Raw genomic sequence first — 15,696 nt, 5'->3', positions numbered from 1 at the left:
TTGCAACCTGTTTTGTAGCTAGATTGCATATTTTTGATGTGTTAAGTTGGTAATATTCTTTTTTAGTAGTAAAATAAAAGAAATGAAGAAAGATGGTCTCCAAAAGCTTAATAAGGTAAAAAGAACAATGAACAATGACATCACTTCTTAAAATGTAGGATGTTATACAATTCGTTATTTGGTATTATATATTTTATCATTTAGGTGAACATTTCCTTATTGAAATTAAAAAACCATGAATTATTTTTAAATATTAAAACATATTAAATGTCTTTTCATTTATCTATGAATTTACTTCTTTACAATAGATAAGTCATGTACTAGATTTGGCAGCACATATATAAAATTGGAACAATACAGAGATTAGCATCCTACACAAGGATGACAAGAAAATTTGTGAATCCAAATTTTATAAGTTGGAAGGCCCAAGTCCCAAGTGAGGATGGATGCCTCAATCCTACTTGAAATGGAGAAGAAAGCAATCACAGGAGGAGAGAGGAGGGGGGGACATGAGTGGTAGAGGGGTCAGGGATTGGAAAAGGGGAACATGACCAGGTTTGGGGGAAAGGACAGGAATGAAGCCCTGAGGGCCAGCAGAAAGAATGGAAACAGACAACCTCAGAGGTAGGAGGTGGGAGAACCCTGTAGAATGGACCAGAGACCTGGGAGGTTAGAGACTCTCAGGACTCAAAGGGAGGGACCTTAGATGAAATGTTCTGCAGTGTTTAGAGGGTGTAAAGCCCACCTCCAGTAGAAGACAGGGAGGGCATCAAGTAAGGCATGGGGTTGCCATCCCACAGTCAAAAACTCTGACCCAGAATTATTCCTGTATGTAAGAACTGCAGGGACAAAAATGGAGAAGTGCCTGAGGGAAAGGAGTTCCAGTGATAGGCCCAAATTGGGATCTACCTCAAGGGGAGGCTCCAAGGCATGATACTATTACTGATGTTATGGTGTGCTTACAGACAGGAGCCTAGCATGACTGCCCTCTGGGAGGCCCAATAAGCAGCTGAAAGAGTGAGATGCAGATACTTAACCAAACCAATGGACATAAGCCAGGAAGCCCTGTAGTAGAATTGGGGAAAGGCTAGAAGAAGTAGATAAGTCATATATTTCAGTATATATATATATATATATATATATATATATATATATATATATATATTTACTTTTATATTTACTTCAACAATAATAGAATTAAACTGGATGATAAAATAAAAGCTAAAACTTATTACTCATGTTTAATAAATTAAAGTTCTGACCTTAGAAGTTGCTTTAATGTGTCTTTCATTAACCACATTCTTACATTTTGAATATATCTTAATTATAGTTTTGTAGCATTTTATCATAGCTCAAGATATTCTTATTATGGTAAGTAAACAAACCTCCCATAAAGTAATTATACAAGCATTGACTTAATATAAGAAAATGGTATTTAATATTAGTTTATATAGTCACAGACAAAGTGTTTTAGTACTAATAAATTCCTTCACATCTTAGGAAAAATCATTAATTACCATGCATTTTCCTAGTAGCATAAGAAAAAAAGAGACTTAAGATACAGAAAATAGGACCTACCACCATGTCTTTTAGCTTGTTGGTATGAAAAATTTAATGCATTCCTATACTGTACTGGGATGCTGATTTTCATATTTCAGACAACCCAATTAAAACATTTAAAGTATAGAGAAAGAAAAGTGACCTGAGACTCTGAACATTGTAATCTAGACCATTACTCTTTGGTTTTTAATGAGGCTTTTGATCAAACTTTTATTTTAATTGCATTTTGATTTACATTTTAAATGTTATCCCATTTCCCAGTTTCTCCCCACAAACCCACTATCCCACCTCCCTGCTTCTATGAGGGTGCTCCCTCACCAACACACCCATGCTCCCACCTCCCTACCTTGACTTTCTTTTACACTGGGGCATCAAGCCTTGACAGCACCAAAGGCCTCTCCTCCCTTTGATACCCGACAAGACCACCCATCCTCTGCTACATATGGAGATGGAGCCAAAGATCCATCCCTGTGTTCTTTTGGGATTGTGGTTTAGTCTCTGGGAGCTCTGAGGGGTCTGGTTGGTTGATACTGTGTTCTTATGTGGTTGCAAACCCTTTCAGCTACTTCAGTCCTTTCTCTATCTCTTCTATTGGGGACCTTTTTCTCAGTTCAATGGTTGGCTACAAGCATCTGCCTCTGTATTTGTAAGGCTCAGCAGACAGAAATAAAGGACAGTGGTATTCTGTGAGATCATTATATTGCAAAAAGAATAGTTAAAAATGGGTGTCACTTGGAAAATTAAAGCATGACGATCTTTCTTTACCTCACACATTTCTTGTTTTCTTAGATAAATTGTGGGTTTATATACTGCAACTATTTAGAACACGGAGTCTGAAGTGGAAATTTCTGGATTCTTTAACACCTTCATTGTGTCATGAGGTTTTTCTGGAAGCTGTCTTGTGAGAGGGAATGTGATGATTTGCTGAAAATAGGCATTTTAGAAGGTGCGTGATGTATAGAAAGAATATAAATAGAACCACATAAACAGTGAGAAGACACCCTTGACTTGCTATGCCACGCTCATCTTTGCTGGTCTTCACTGGTCCTCACTTCACAGAGAGAAATGTGTCAAAGAACTTCCAGTGGTATTCTTGCTGATTCTGGTTGCTTCCACTGACTTTGTGGATCCAACAGAGCCCTGCTGCTTCTGCTGGATTGTGCTTCCACTACTGATTTGTGCTTGGTGTTGATGTGAAGAGTGGAATTACACCAAAGAAATACTTTTAACCAGGTCCACATCACTCTTTTCCTATTAACATTTTTTCTCCTACCTCTAGCCAGTAGGTTGGAAGGGAAGTTGAAGAGGTGAAGAACCCTAAATAAAGGAGGTTTTAAAAAAATATAAGCCTACAGGAATCAGGGCTAAATGTTTAAAAAATATAACCTATGACTGAAGCTAAACTCCAGGATAATGTGTAATAAGATATTAGCTATGAGTTGCCATATGTTTCAAGCTTTTTCATGCTGAAATATTTAAATATAGGCTTTGTCTATTGTTAGGTTAGATGATGGGCTGCAGGCTTTCTTTGTCCAGACTTAACACTAGTGACAATATTATCTTTAAGTGGTTCAAGTCCAAAGCAGCCAACTTTTTTTAAGAGACTATTGACTGTAAATTGAGACACAATTGAACTTACACACACACACACACACACACACACACACACACACACACATACACACACACACCTGCTGTTTAGTATAATAACAGTAAGTATAGCTAATATAGCATGTTTTTATGACCAAATCCATCATGAAAATAATGGTCTAAATGGAGCAAGAAGTGTGATTCCTATGTAGGATTAACTAGTAAAAAAGAAAAGATGTGGAGTACAAATGATCAGAAATGCAAGTATACACCACTATAGATCTTAGGGACACCACAATAAAGAAATATCATGAATAGCTCTTCATCAACAAAATCGATCATTTCATTTCAATAGACAAGGTACAAAAAAATCCACCAATAAATAAATTACTTCAGTAGGTATTTTAAGGAACTCAAATAAATAATTGAATTTTCTAGCATGGCACAATGTTAGGTACCTGGAATTTCTACATTTAAGAGGATAAAGCAGATCACTTAATCACAGAAGTTTAAGATCCCATTGAGCAACAAAGCAAACCTGTAAGTCCAAGACATAATAAGGCTTCTGTTTCAACCCAGTCATAATAAAAAAATACTGATTTGGAGGAAAAGAACTCTGATACTCTACTGATGGAATATATTAGCCAAATCTCCAATGACATTCAGCATAAAATTTCTGTGAAAAGATAAAAGTTGAACAGTCTTGTGATCCAGTTGTACGACTACAATATATATACCCCAAAGATTCTAGATGAACTTAACAGACATACTTGTATGGTCATGTTTGAATGATTAGGCAACATAGGAAAGATCTGTAGAATCAGCCTAGGTATTCATCGACAAATGACTGAATAAATAAAGTATAATATTTCTAAAAATATCATTTTTATTGAATAGAATATTGAAAAGATGCTATTTGTAAGGGCATACAACAGGAGATTATACTATTTGAAATGTTAGACTCTGAAACCAAATATCTTGTGTTATTTATCATGTGCGGCTCCTAGGTTTATATGTCAATTGATAAAGAGAACACAGATGCATAAAAAACAAAAACCATTAAAGTAGAAGGGCATTAGAGGGGATTAGAGGAGGAGCAGGAAAAAGAAGTAATGATGGGTAAGTATATTCATGAAGCTTGCATGAATATGCCTTTATGAATCTTACCAATATATACAATGAATACATATTAATTCCTGTGGGCAATGGTTACTCAGAAAGCACTAAGATATACCAAAAAGTGGGCTAGTCAACATTTCCTCAGAAGGGGAGGAGGTGCTCACAAGGGGCCACCTTGAGTGACTATTAATAGCTAAGAGTTGCTGAGAGTGGAGGTGGGTTAGCCACTCAAAAGTAACCCATGCTCCACTAAGTAACCTTCTGTCCAATGTGATAGAAGCACCTCTCATTAAACTCACTGGGTTACCCAAAAATGAGGGGAAGGTAGAAGGACCTTTTTGGACCAGATAAAATGATTACATTCTACAACAAGGACAATCTCAAATATTGCCTACAACCGGGAGTACCAATAAGCCTCCTCCAGGCTGAATCTTGATGGTGGTGCCAGCCTGTAGTTCCAACTGCTTAACAGACTGCATCAGAATTATCACAAGTTCAAGCCTTTCCTGGACCACTTAATGAGATTTAGTAGCAAAATAAAAAAATAAAAGGGCTGTGGGTATAGTTAAATATCGGAGCACTTGTCTCCAACTTCAACGCACTCTACATAAAAAATGAAACATGCAGGCATGGAAAACCCTTCACATTTGCTTCCAATAGGATGGGCGCATGTAATCATCACTTTCTCATAAAAGTAAATAGTCTTTAACATAAAATCTGCCGTTCGCGCACTCATTTTATTTACTCAAATTAATAAAAACTAATTTCTGCATAAAAGCCTGTGTGTGGATGTTTATAGTAGCTTTATACATAATTGCCTCAAACTTGCAAGCAACTGAGAACTCTTCCTTTTGAGGAATAGAAAACCAAACCATAGCAAGTCTAAATGATGAATAGAACCTTCTGAAAACAAACCTCTCATGCATGCTATGCCATGGAAGGAGTCTATCTGAAAAAGTTACTAAGAATATGGTGTTTGGAAGCTGAAAAATCTGTAGTCACGACCAAAACACCAGTGAGTGAATGCTATGTTTGGGGGAGAAGGAAGCATAACACGGGTGCATAGATTTTTTTCAAGAGCATTAAAATTAGTGATCTCTAGAATGATGGGTGATTACCATTATATTTTGGTCTAAACCTATAGAATATATACTTCTATCAAAACTTATCATAAATACTAGACTCTAGGTGAATGTGATGTGGGAATGTAGAGTCATCCCTTGTTGCAAATGGGTCCCTCTGGTGGGGGATATTGCTAACTAGGGAGTGGGTACATGTATGAGTACAAGGAGGTAGAAATTTAGGAAATTTATTAAGCTGGTGCTAAGTATTGCTCTGAGTCAAAAATTGCTGTTAGAGCAAATTATTGAAACCATCATTAGTTAAATGAGAGGGATCTCTCTCAGAGTGGTGGTAATTTGCAAACCATCATTTAATTAACACAGCTGCCGTTGAACAGTCCTAACTTGTATCTCCTGCTCAGTATCAGCTCATAGTAAGCATCGATCAAGTACTTCTCTGAGGGCAAAACGGAAACCCAAACAACCAAAGGCAACAACCAAAATAACTACAGTGGAGTGGGTGTTACAAGGGTGTTACCCTTGGTCCAGTATCTTTAAAGAAATGAGAATGCATCTCCATGGGTCTGAATCATACAGCAGATAAGAGTTTACCATGATGTCTTTTATGATGTAATGCAAAAAAAAATTTGAGGATAATATTAGAGCAAGGAAATGTATCAGTAGGGATCCAGAAGGGTGTGCTAACTTGTCCTGGGAGACATGATCAAGTAAATGTCTACTCACAAGGGATAGGGCACCAACTTCAGACAGTTCACTCTAGTTTTGCATGCTGGCAATAATGAGTTTACTGGTCTTACAAGGACCATGGAGGATTCTCAAACAGCTGCATCATGGAAATAACTTATCACAGATTGGGCTACAATCACTGAAAAACTAACTGGTTTGTGTTTTCTGTTTAGGTTCTCCACCCTTTGTGTGATCTATGTATTTGTGACAGTATGTATACTTAGTGTATAGTTGATACATGCCAGAAATGATGACTGTTCAGAAATGGAATTCTTCAACAAAAAGTGAGTATGGATCAATGTGGCTGGGTAGGTAGATCTCTCTTCTCCATGCCTGTGTCAGAATGTTCAAGTTGATACTTTACTATGTCTTCTGGATAGTCTTAGTTAGGGTTTCATTGCCATGAACAGACACCATGACCAAGGCCAGTCTTTTAAAGGACAGCATTTAATTGGGGCTGGTTTACAGGTTCATAGGTTCAGTCCATTATCATCAAACCAGGAACATGGCAGCATCCAGGTAGGCATGATGCAGGAGAAGGTGAGTGTTCTATATTTTCATCTGAAGGTTGCTAGCAGAATGGTGGCTTCCAGGCAGCTAGAATAAGGGTCTTAAAGTCCATGTCCGCAGTGACACACCTACTCCAACAAGGCCAAACCTACTCCTAAATGGACACACCTTCTAATAGTCCACTCCCTGGGCTGAGCATATACAAACCATAACAGATGGGAATGAGTGAGACCAGCTTAACACAGAGACATAGGTCTCAGGAGAGGAGCATTCTCAACAATTAGAAGCTGACACGAGTAGAATTCAGGTGTTTGAACATGACTTCTGAACTCTTGAGTCATTCATATGAGAACACCTGGAGAAAACAGAAAACAGAAGCCTCTCTCCCGGGATAGGATGGGGAAAGCTTTTGTTTTGTTTTCCTTCTTTTTTTTAAGCTGGAGATGGGGTGTGGAGTTGACACACTTGGTTCCATAGAGACTAGAGACATAAACTATATTTGCACTTTAACTTGCATAGAAATTAGAGAAGGACTTTCTTAAAAAGCAAGCAAGCCACGATCTGTAGACCATAGAGTAAAGCCCATTCTTTTTGCCTTGCTCACTAGAACCACACTGATGCTGATGGCCTTAATATCATTTTGAGGATAAAGAAGATGCAGTGGGGAAAAGAACACCAATCTTTTATCAAACCCGTCCTTATATGTGGGTGTGGGTGTGGGCGGGGCTGTGTAAATCAGAGGAAAATCTGCAGGTGCTCTTTCTCCTATTCTACTAAGTGAATCCCGGGACCGAGCTCAAGGTGTCAACCTTGGCAGCAGACACTATATCACCTAAGCCATCACACTCCTCTAAAAACCTTCCTCTTAATTCAAGCTGAGGCAACAACAGGGAGATGCCAGGAGGACTAGGCTCCAATTGAATAATGGGGATAATTTTTCAAAGAAAATATTAAGCGATGAAAAAAATGGATTTTAACACCATGTTTAATGAGAAAGCTCACCTAGTAATCCAAACTTGTTTATCACTGATATTCCTGCTGATGATACTGTCATGAGCCAACTGCAAATATCCTTGTCCATAGTGAGATTTCAACGCACTAGACTCTGGTGTAGAGTTCTTCAGTTGCCCATATCAACCACACCTGAACTGGAAAAGTGATGATTTTGAAAGATGCCCAGAGCAGACTGCCCCCGTGCTGTAAAAATCCTTAAGAAGACTAAGGAGGCCTTTCTGCAAAGCAGTAGTCCTCAAAGTGATTCCCCAGTGACAACAGCAGAAGTATCACACAAGGATTGCCAACAGATGTCATTTGTGTCACCAGATACCATTACAAGGAATTTGGAATGCCATCTTTTGGAGACGGGGCAAACAGATTCTAAATTTAAATCTATTCTGGACTACGTAGAGAGCTCAGTTTTACAACTAAAAGTCAATTCTGTAGCCTCATCCTACATGGAGCACCAGAAATTCTGAGGTGCTTGGGAATACATTCTCAGGGTTTCACGTGTTGCTAATGTAGCATATAGTTTGAGAGCTAATTATATAAAAGAATAGTAGAAAATGGGCAAAGGGCCAAGATGAAGTGGTGGGAAGTTTTTCTGACTGAAAACAGTGAGGGTTAAAATCCCTGTAGAAGGGGTAGGTGAAATGCACAAAACCTAGAGTTAGAGTGAGTGTTGTGGCTAAGGGCCGGGGAAATGATCTTCTACCGTCTTCAAAATTAAGAGTAGGCAAATGGTAGCCCAGAGACCAGATTTGCTTCTCAACCAATCTGTCTGCCTGAGCCAGCAGAAAAGTCAACTTCAATCTGGGTGAGTAGAAGGAGCAGTCTCTTCATGTATTTACATCACCAGCCTGGCACCAGAAAGGGTTCTGCTTTTGCAAACTTTGCAGAATCAGATGAAAGGCTGGCAAGGAGTGCACAGCCCTTTAGAGCAATAGCACTCAGCCAGGACTGTGTTTTAGAGTCATCTGGGAACTGTATGAAAATAAAATGCAGGAAGTAAACCCGGAACAATTAAGTGAATCTCTGGTGTGTGGGGCCCAGGCAGATTCTACTAAACTGCAGTTGGTGTTTCTAAGAGGGATTAGTCTAATCCTGTTTTGTCTTAAAAAAATCAGCGAGCGTGACTTATGGTGTGATAAGCACCTGATAATGGTGAAGGAGGGAAATAACCAGTTTTCTTATTTAAACCAATCCAGAGTAAAAAGGTTTTTGTACTGCATTTTATATTCATTCGTAAGTAACTTAAGGGGTGAAAAGTTGACTACAGCTTGCAGTATGAGGGGATATAGTCTCTCCTAAAATGAATGATGCCTCAAGAACCTCAAGGCAACTCGTCACATTGAAACCACAATAACGAGTCACAGAGCAATAAATGCTGGACCCCAGGTGACAGTCTTTGCATCTAGTCTAGTGTCCCAGGATGTGGGTACCCACATTAAAGCAATTATTCTTCTTTCAGTTAACCTGATATAAAATCACAGATATGCCAAAAAGTTGTCTTTTCAGAGATACTAGTTCTAGTACTAACCAAAACATTATCCAAACCATCTACTACGAGCTATATCTTTAACCCCCTAGACTCCTCCTCATTCTTTATTTATCTTCTTCTTCTTATTATTATTCTTATTCTCTTCTTGAGACAGTTTCTCTGTGTAACAGCCTTGGTTGTCCTAGAATTTGATTTGTAGAGCATACTCATAGAAATCTGCCTGCTTCTGCATCCCTAGTGCTGGGATTAAATGTGTGCACCCTTATTTTCTGGCCAAAAGTTTTCTTTTCATGTTTAATTATGGGAATGCATTTGTGTCTGTTTGTAAATATGTAAACTTGAATGTAGCACAAGTAGAGGTCAAAGGCATCAGATCCCGTAGAGCTGAAGTTACAGGTGGTTATAAGTCCCTACACATGAATGCTGGGTATTGAACTCTGGTTCTCTGCAAGAACATTCGTGCTCTTAAACACTGAAATTATTTTTAAAAGACAACTAATCACAAATCTCAAATGTCAGGATCTGATTTTCTGAGACAACAAAAAATGTCATTAGAGAGCTGTCTCAGAAAGCATCACCGTCCTGTGGGAGGAGTCACCAACTGTCATTACAAATTAAAGAAATGCTGGTCAGTGGTGGTCCTTATCTTTAATCCCAGCACTCCGTGGGCAGGGGCTGGCGGATCTCCGAGTTTGAGGCCAGCCTGATTTTTAGAGTGAGTTCCAGAATAGTCAAAACTATACAGCGTAACCCTGTCTTGAAAAATCAAAATAAGTAAGTAAATAAATAAATGAGAGAGAGAGAGAGAGAGAGAGATTAGAGAATAACACTGAGTAACATGGGTGTCTCCCCTTAAACAGAGGTAAAAGTTCCAGTGTAGTGGATGAAAATAAGTTAGCCATTATTAAATTTAGAATCAAACTTGTTTTATAACACTTGGGAGAAAGCCAGCAGCCTATTTAAAAATAGGAACTGCCCAAATTTAAAAAAAAAGATATGATTTTGTAAGTTATTCAATGCCCAGTTTCTGTGTAAATTACCACTACAATAAATCTGTTTAGGGAGGTTATACTTAATGTATTTCCCAAATTGTGAGTTTAAAGCTTCTGCTGAGTTGAAAATAAAATGGCATACATTTTACTCAGTTAACATAAACAGAGCAGTCGCTTAGAACTCCCTAGGTAAGGCTCTGCAGGGTGAGCAATAACAGTGTTTAAGCTTTGATAGCTCACAGATATTTTCTTGCTGCATACAATTTGTGGGTCATACACAAACAATCCTCTTTCATATAACTCAGGTTCCATTGCAGAAAGCAGTTTCCATTAGCCTCTGCCTACTCGGGCAAACGTACCATTCCATGATCTGGTTTTATTTCTCAGGACCAGCTCTTGTAATTTTATGTAGTCATTTTGGTGATTACCCAGTATGTTGTGTTCAAACAGAAGGCTTTCTTCTGCACACTCATATTTGGCTTTTCTGAAACCCTTAATTTTTAGTCAGGAAAAGAGAATTTTAATAGTGTTGGATTCAGTTTCTATTTTAGGTTTGGTTTCCTTTGAGCTATGGATTCCTTTTTGTTCATTTGTCAATCATACTGTAGTATTGTATATATTACACATTAGTTTGGTAATTTAATCATAGTGAGGAATATCAGATGTGTATGTTTTTGTGTATTATATGTAGGTATGCACATTTATGTATTGACATGTATGACATTAAGATCATACCTTGCCAAAGCACCTCTCTGTCTCACTTTTGTTGAAATACAATCTCTCATTGAACTTGAATCCCAAAATTTATGCTAAATAGGTGGCTGGCAAGGCCTCTGAATCTGCTTGTGTGAACCTATTAGGCATATATATATATATATATATATATATATATATATATATAATTTATTTATTTACATGAGTACATTGTCTTCATGCATGCCAGAAGATGGCTTTGGATTCATTACAGTTGGTTGTCAGCCACTGTGAAGTTGCTGGGAATTGAACTCAGGATCTCTGGAAGAACATCTAGTGCTCTTAACTACTGAGCTACCTCGCTAGCCCCCAGATAGGTACTAGGGATAGAGTTTAAGTCTTCAGACTTATTCCCAGAGCAATTTACCCATTGTGCCACTTCCAAGACCTTTCTCTTATTTTGTATCATTTTTTTTTCTGAGTACTTACTTGCTGTAGAAATACGCTCAGATTCATAAGCTCTCCTGGAGTCAGGATTAACACATGACCCCAAGCCCAGCTTTTTCTATTCTCTTGATGACTCCCAAGGGGAGCATCTGATGGCTGGATCCCCATCCTGCCACTCTGTCTGTACTTTCTAAGCATGGAGGATTAAGGATATAATGCTCTCAAGGGACTTGCTCTTTCTTAGCAGGGCCATCTCTGGAAAATATAAAAAGAGTGATGACAAAGCCCATAACAGAAGATAGCAAAGTCACCTTTCACGCTTTCTACTGAAACTGGACAGTAAAGGAAAACTCTCACAAGACATAGATCAGGTCTCCCTGGCCTCCTTAAGCTCTTTCTACTCACTTCTCAGCTAGGGAGCACCAAGGTCAGCACTGAACACAAACTCTACACCTTAGTAGGTGATGTCTTATATCTCTATTTGCATTCTAGGTATAACTTTTAAGTTAGCATCAAGTTTCCTTCTTGAGATAGAATGTATCTAGAAATGGGAAAGAGTACCCTATTTATACCTCTCTCTAAAAGTGGCAGAGTTAGACCTGCCTGTCTCTAATAGAAGGAAACAAATGTATTAATCTTCTGTTTGCCACTGACACACACCAACAAGTTGTACATGCTAACAATGTTTAATGAATGGTTCCTCCTGAGCTGTAATTATAGAAACTGAGGAAACAGCCTAGTATGTGATAAATTCCATCTGCCTGTTTGGGGTTAGAGATTTATACACATGGACAGTTATTTCACACAAAATTGAGTCTAATCATAACTTGGGACCAACAGCATTTCCCTTTGGATTGAATCCACAGAGAGCTAGACTGTTGAAATCAAATAGAACGTTACCAGGCTGTATTACCTCTTATATGTAGTCAATATAATCTCTGAGAAAACTTCATGGTTATCCAACTGACTTAAGTAAGCACCACTGATTCAAAATACAAATGTGAGCATTTCCCTTTCTGCTCTCCAAGCAGAGGCTCAGGACGGAACTGATGCCTGTAGTGCCAAGGGAACAATCCAAAATAGTATGCTACTCTTAAAAGTCACTGGGCTTATCACATGCATACTCAACTAGGGGAAGACAGGAAGCAAGCAGCCTTAGGTGTTTTATGGTTTGTTTGTTTTTGCTTTTTTTCCTTCACATATTTAACACCCTTCATTATACACCAAGGGAAACCAAGGCAGGCAGACCTGTGAACAAAGTACATCTTCCCAGTCTGCTATTAAGTGCTTTTCACACATATTCAGTCTTTGTACCAATCTCTAGCACTCACAGCATTGTGCACAGCCACCAGGAGGTCAGTTATTTAGTATCTGATAGAGTCAGAATTTGAGCTTCTAAGATACTAGTACTTCTGACATATTTGGAGAGAGTACACACTTAACTACAGACTCAAGAGTAGTATAGAATGACAGATGGGGTCCTTGCTCTGACAGACTCCACACAGGAAATTGGGATTAATTTCTAGTTCTTCACTTGTTCCCTTATTTGTACATTTGTATATGTGTATGCACACATGTATACTAATATATATATATATACATATATATATATATATATATATATATATATAAGTATATATATACACACATGTTAGTGCATGTGTACCTGTGTATGAGGTAACCAGAGGTCAATCTCAGATGTTCTTCCTCATAAACTGTACATTGTGTTTTCCTGAGAAACAATCTGCCCCTGACTCTGGGCTTGGCTATTTGGCTACGCTGGAAAAGTATGGGGTTCTAGTGAGAAATCTGTCTCAGTCTTATAGGCACTGGCATTACAAGTAGACACTATCCTGCTTAGAATTTTAAATGTAGGTTTCTGGAATTTAACCTCAGGGCCTCCTGCTCTTGTGACAAGCACTTTACTGACTGGGTCATTTCCCTAGCTTCACAGTCTCAGGTCTTCAGAATCTCTTAGGGGTCTTTCACATTAGTGGGCCTGCACTCTATGACATTTTGCAAATGAATGACTGTTGGGAGACGTATTGGTATGGTACTATGATATATTTTACATTTCAAATGTCATTCCCTTTCCCTGTTTCCCAGACATAAGTCCCCTATCACATCCCCCTCCCCTTCTTCTATAAGGGTGTTCTCCTCCCCATCCATCCCCCTTCCTGTCCCCTGGCATTCCCCTACACTGGGGGTCCAACGGTGGCAGGACCAAGGGCTTCTCCTTCATGTTCTGCCCAACAAGGCCTTCCTCTGCTGCATATGCAGCACTAACATTTTTTCTAACCATCAGACGACACCTGTAGCTCTTCCCTATGATGTGTCTTCAAATCCTCTACATGAAAAACTTAACATTCTTAAAAATAGAAAAATCCATCCCAGAGCCAAAGCAGGATTTAGAATGCCAATAATCTACTGTGTGGCTTACAGACCAGATGCTCTAACAGATAGTAGGTTTTAAAATCTACTTTGCACTCATTTAAAATGAGTACCTGTGAGGCTGCGACCACAAGCAGCTCATCTGTACTGATGATGGTTCCATCTGGTCCCAGACTTCCATCAGACCTAGACTAGTGTGTTCACTTGGAACAAGCCACAGGACATATACACTGTTTTTCACATAGAACTTCAGTGGGTGCTGCAGCAAGATCTTAAGAACCCAGAGTTTCCCATGCTCTGCTCGGATGGCCACATTCTCTTTCCTTCCCTGTGTGCTCTTTAGCATCAGTCCACAGGCACCCGTCCCATCTTGGCTTAATGACCCACTGCTGTCTGCTTCCAGACTCATCAGTGTTAGGGTGATGTTTTCTAATCTTCGCATAAAGCTTCCTTTCTTCACCCCATCAACATGCCATGACCCTCTGTACCCTAAATTTAAGTTACTTTTGATCATACCACTATGCACATGGGGGAAGCCTTAAGAGGATTATTACATATAGAAGGACAAGAAAAGGGAAGGAAAGGGAGGCTGGATGGGGATTTTGGTGGAGATGAAAGAGGAGGTTGCAGGGCCTTCTTATGATTGAAAGACAGTGCATGGGTATACGGAATTCTCAAAGAATAAATACAGGTATTATATAAATAAGGCTGAAGCTTCAAGGAAAAAGAATACATCCATGAAAGACTGTAGTACAGGCATTAAGTAATGGCCTTTAGGGTTAATGTGTGTCACACACTTGGTAAAATGACTAATAGTTATCCTTCTATAACTGGGAAGCTTCAAGTGAAAAAATAATGTGCAAAAATAGTAACTCATTAAAACCTTTATGTGTAGGTGGATGTGTGTGTGTGAGAGAGTGTGTGTTTTTGAGAGAGAGAGAGAGAGAGAGAGAGAGAGAGAGAGAGAGTGTGTGTGTGTGTGTGTGTGTGTGTGTGTGTGTAAGTGCTTTCAAAGCTCCAGAATAAGCTCTTCTGGAGCTTGAGTTAAAGATGGTTGAGCCTACAGTATGTGTACTGGGAACAAAACTCCAGTCTTCTCCAAGAGAAGCAAATGCTTTTCATAGCTCAGCCATCTTTCCACCCCCACGTGCTGGTTTAAAAGTCTGGGAATAAAGACACAATAAAGATACCTAGTGTAATGTACAGTGAAGAGAGTTCCATCATTCTGAACTTCTAAGTGAAAAGCGAAAACTCCTTTGAAGTTTCTTAAGGCCAATCACTCAATTAGAAAAAGAGCAGGAGAAAAAATTTAAAGGGTTTACAAGTCTCTTCCATTCCGAGTAGCAATCTCTCAAAACTCTAGTTCTTATCACCAGCACACCTCAGTCATAGAGCTGTGATCATCTGACCCACATTCACAGTTACACTGCGGCAATTATTTTCATTGGTCATAAATTATAGATAAAATTTGCTTGCTCATGCTAGGTTTCTATTCAGGGTCACCTGGAGATGAATATATCACTGTGTGTGTTAATGTGAGCCTTTGGACTCATTGCTCAATTTTTATGTTTGGAGGAGTCAGAAAAAAGGAAGTTAAGTTGAAGGAAAACCTGTGTCTGAAATCTGTCATTCCTGTGAGGGACTAGTGCCTGAATTTATTTGATGTGTGGTAGGCTGGTTTTAATGACTATTCAGAAAGATCAACTCTGTGTATGAAATATTATTTTGCTTTTTATCAAAAAGAGTGGTGAAAATATCCCCCATAGAGTATCTTTATGGATGCTGTTAGGTGATATAATTGATTCATGCTGATACAAGAGTAATAAAATGCCCGACATTGAGGAAATATCTTCCCTGGAAAACACATTTGCTAGAGAGTCTCTCAACTGACTTGCCCTTGCTTAAAAGGCTCACTTCCTAAGATCCCCCAAAGGATAGTTTGACGTGAACTATGGATTCCTATGCCTTATTCTATACTATGAACCTGAACATGAGAAAATATAGAGAAAGGAAACTCCCACAAAACACTTACATGTTCACACTCCTGAGACTCTGCTGAAGTAGCCTTTCTCCATCTGAGGGAACCTTC

General features: G+C 38.8%; 1 protein-coding gene and 1 pseudogene across 3 annotated transcripts in view; one reads left to right on the top strand and one right to left on the bottom strand.

Moving 5' to 3' along the window:
- Positions 1-15,696, bottom strand: part of Grm7 (glutamate metabotropic receptor 7) — an 890,093-nt gene that overhangs the window by 474,122 nt on the left and 400,275 nt on the right.
- On the top strand, positions 318-412 carry LOC120102601 (U6 spliceosomal RNA; annotated as a pseudogene).

This window comes from Rattus norvegicus, chromosome 4 (genome assembly GCF_021556685.1).
Source record: "Rattus norvegicus strain SHRSP/BbbUtx chromosome 4, alternate assembly SHRSP_T2T, whole genome shotgun sequence".
Lineage (NCBI taxonomy): Eukaryota > Metazoa > Chordata > Mammalia > Rodentia > Muridae > Rattus > Rattus norvegicus.
Note: the sequence above shows the minus strand (reverse complement) of the source record. Positions and strands in the feature narration are given on the sequence as shown.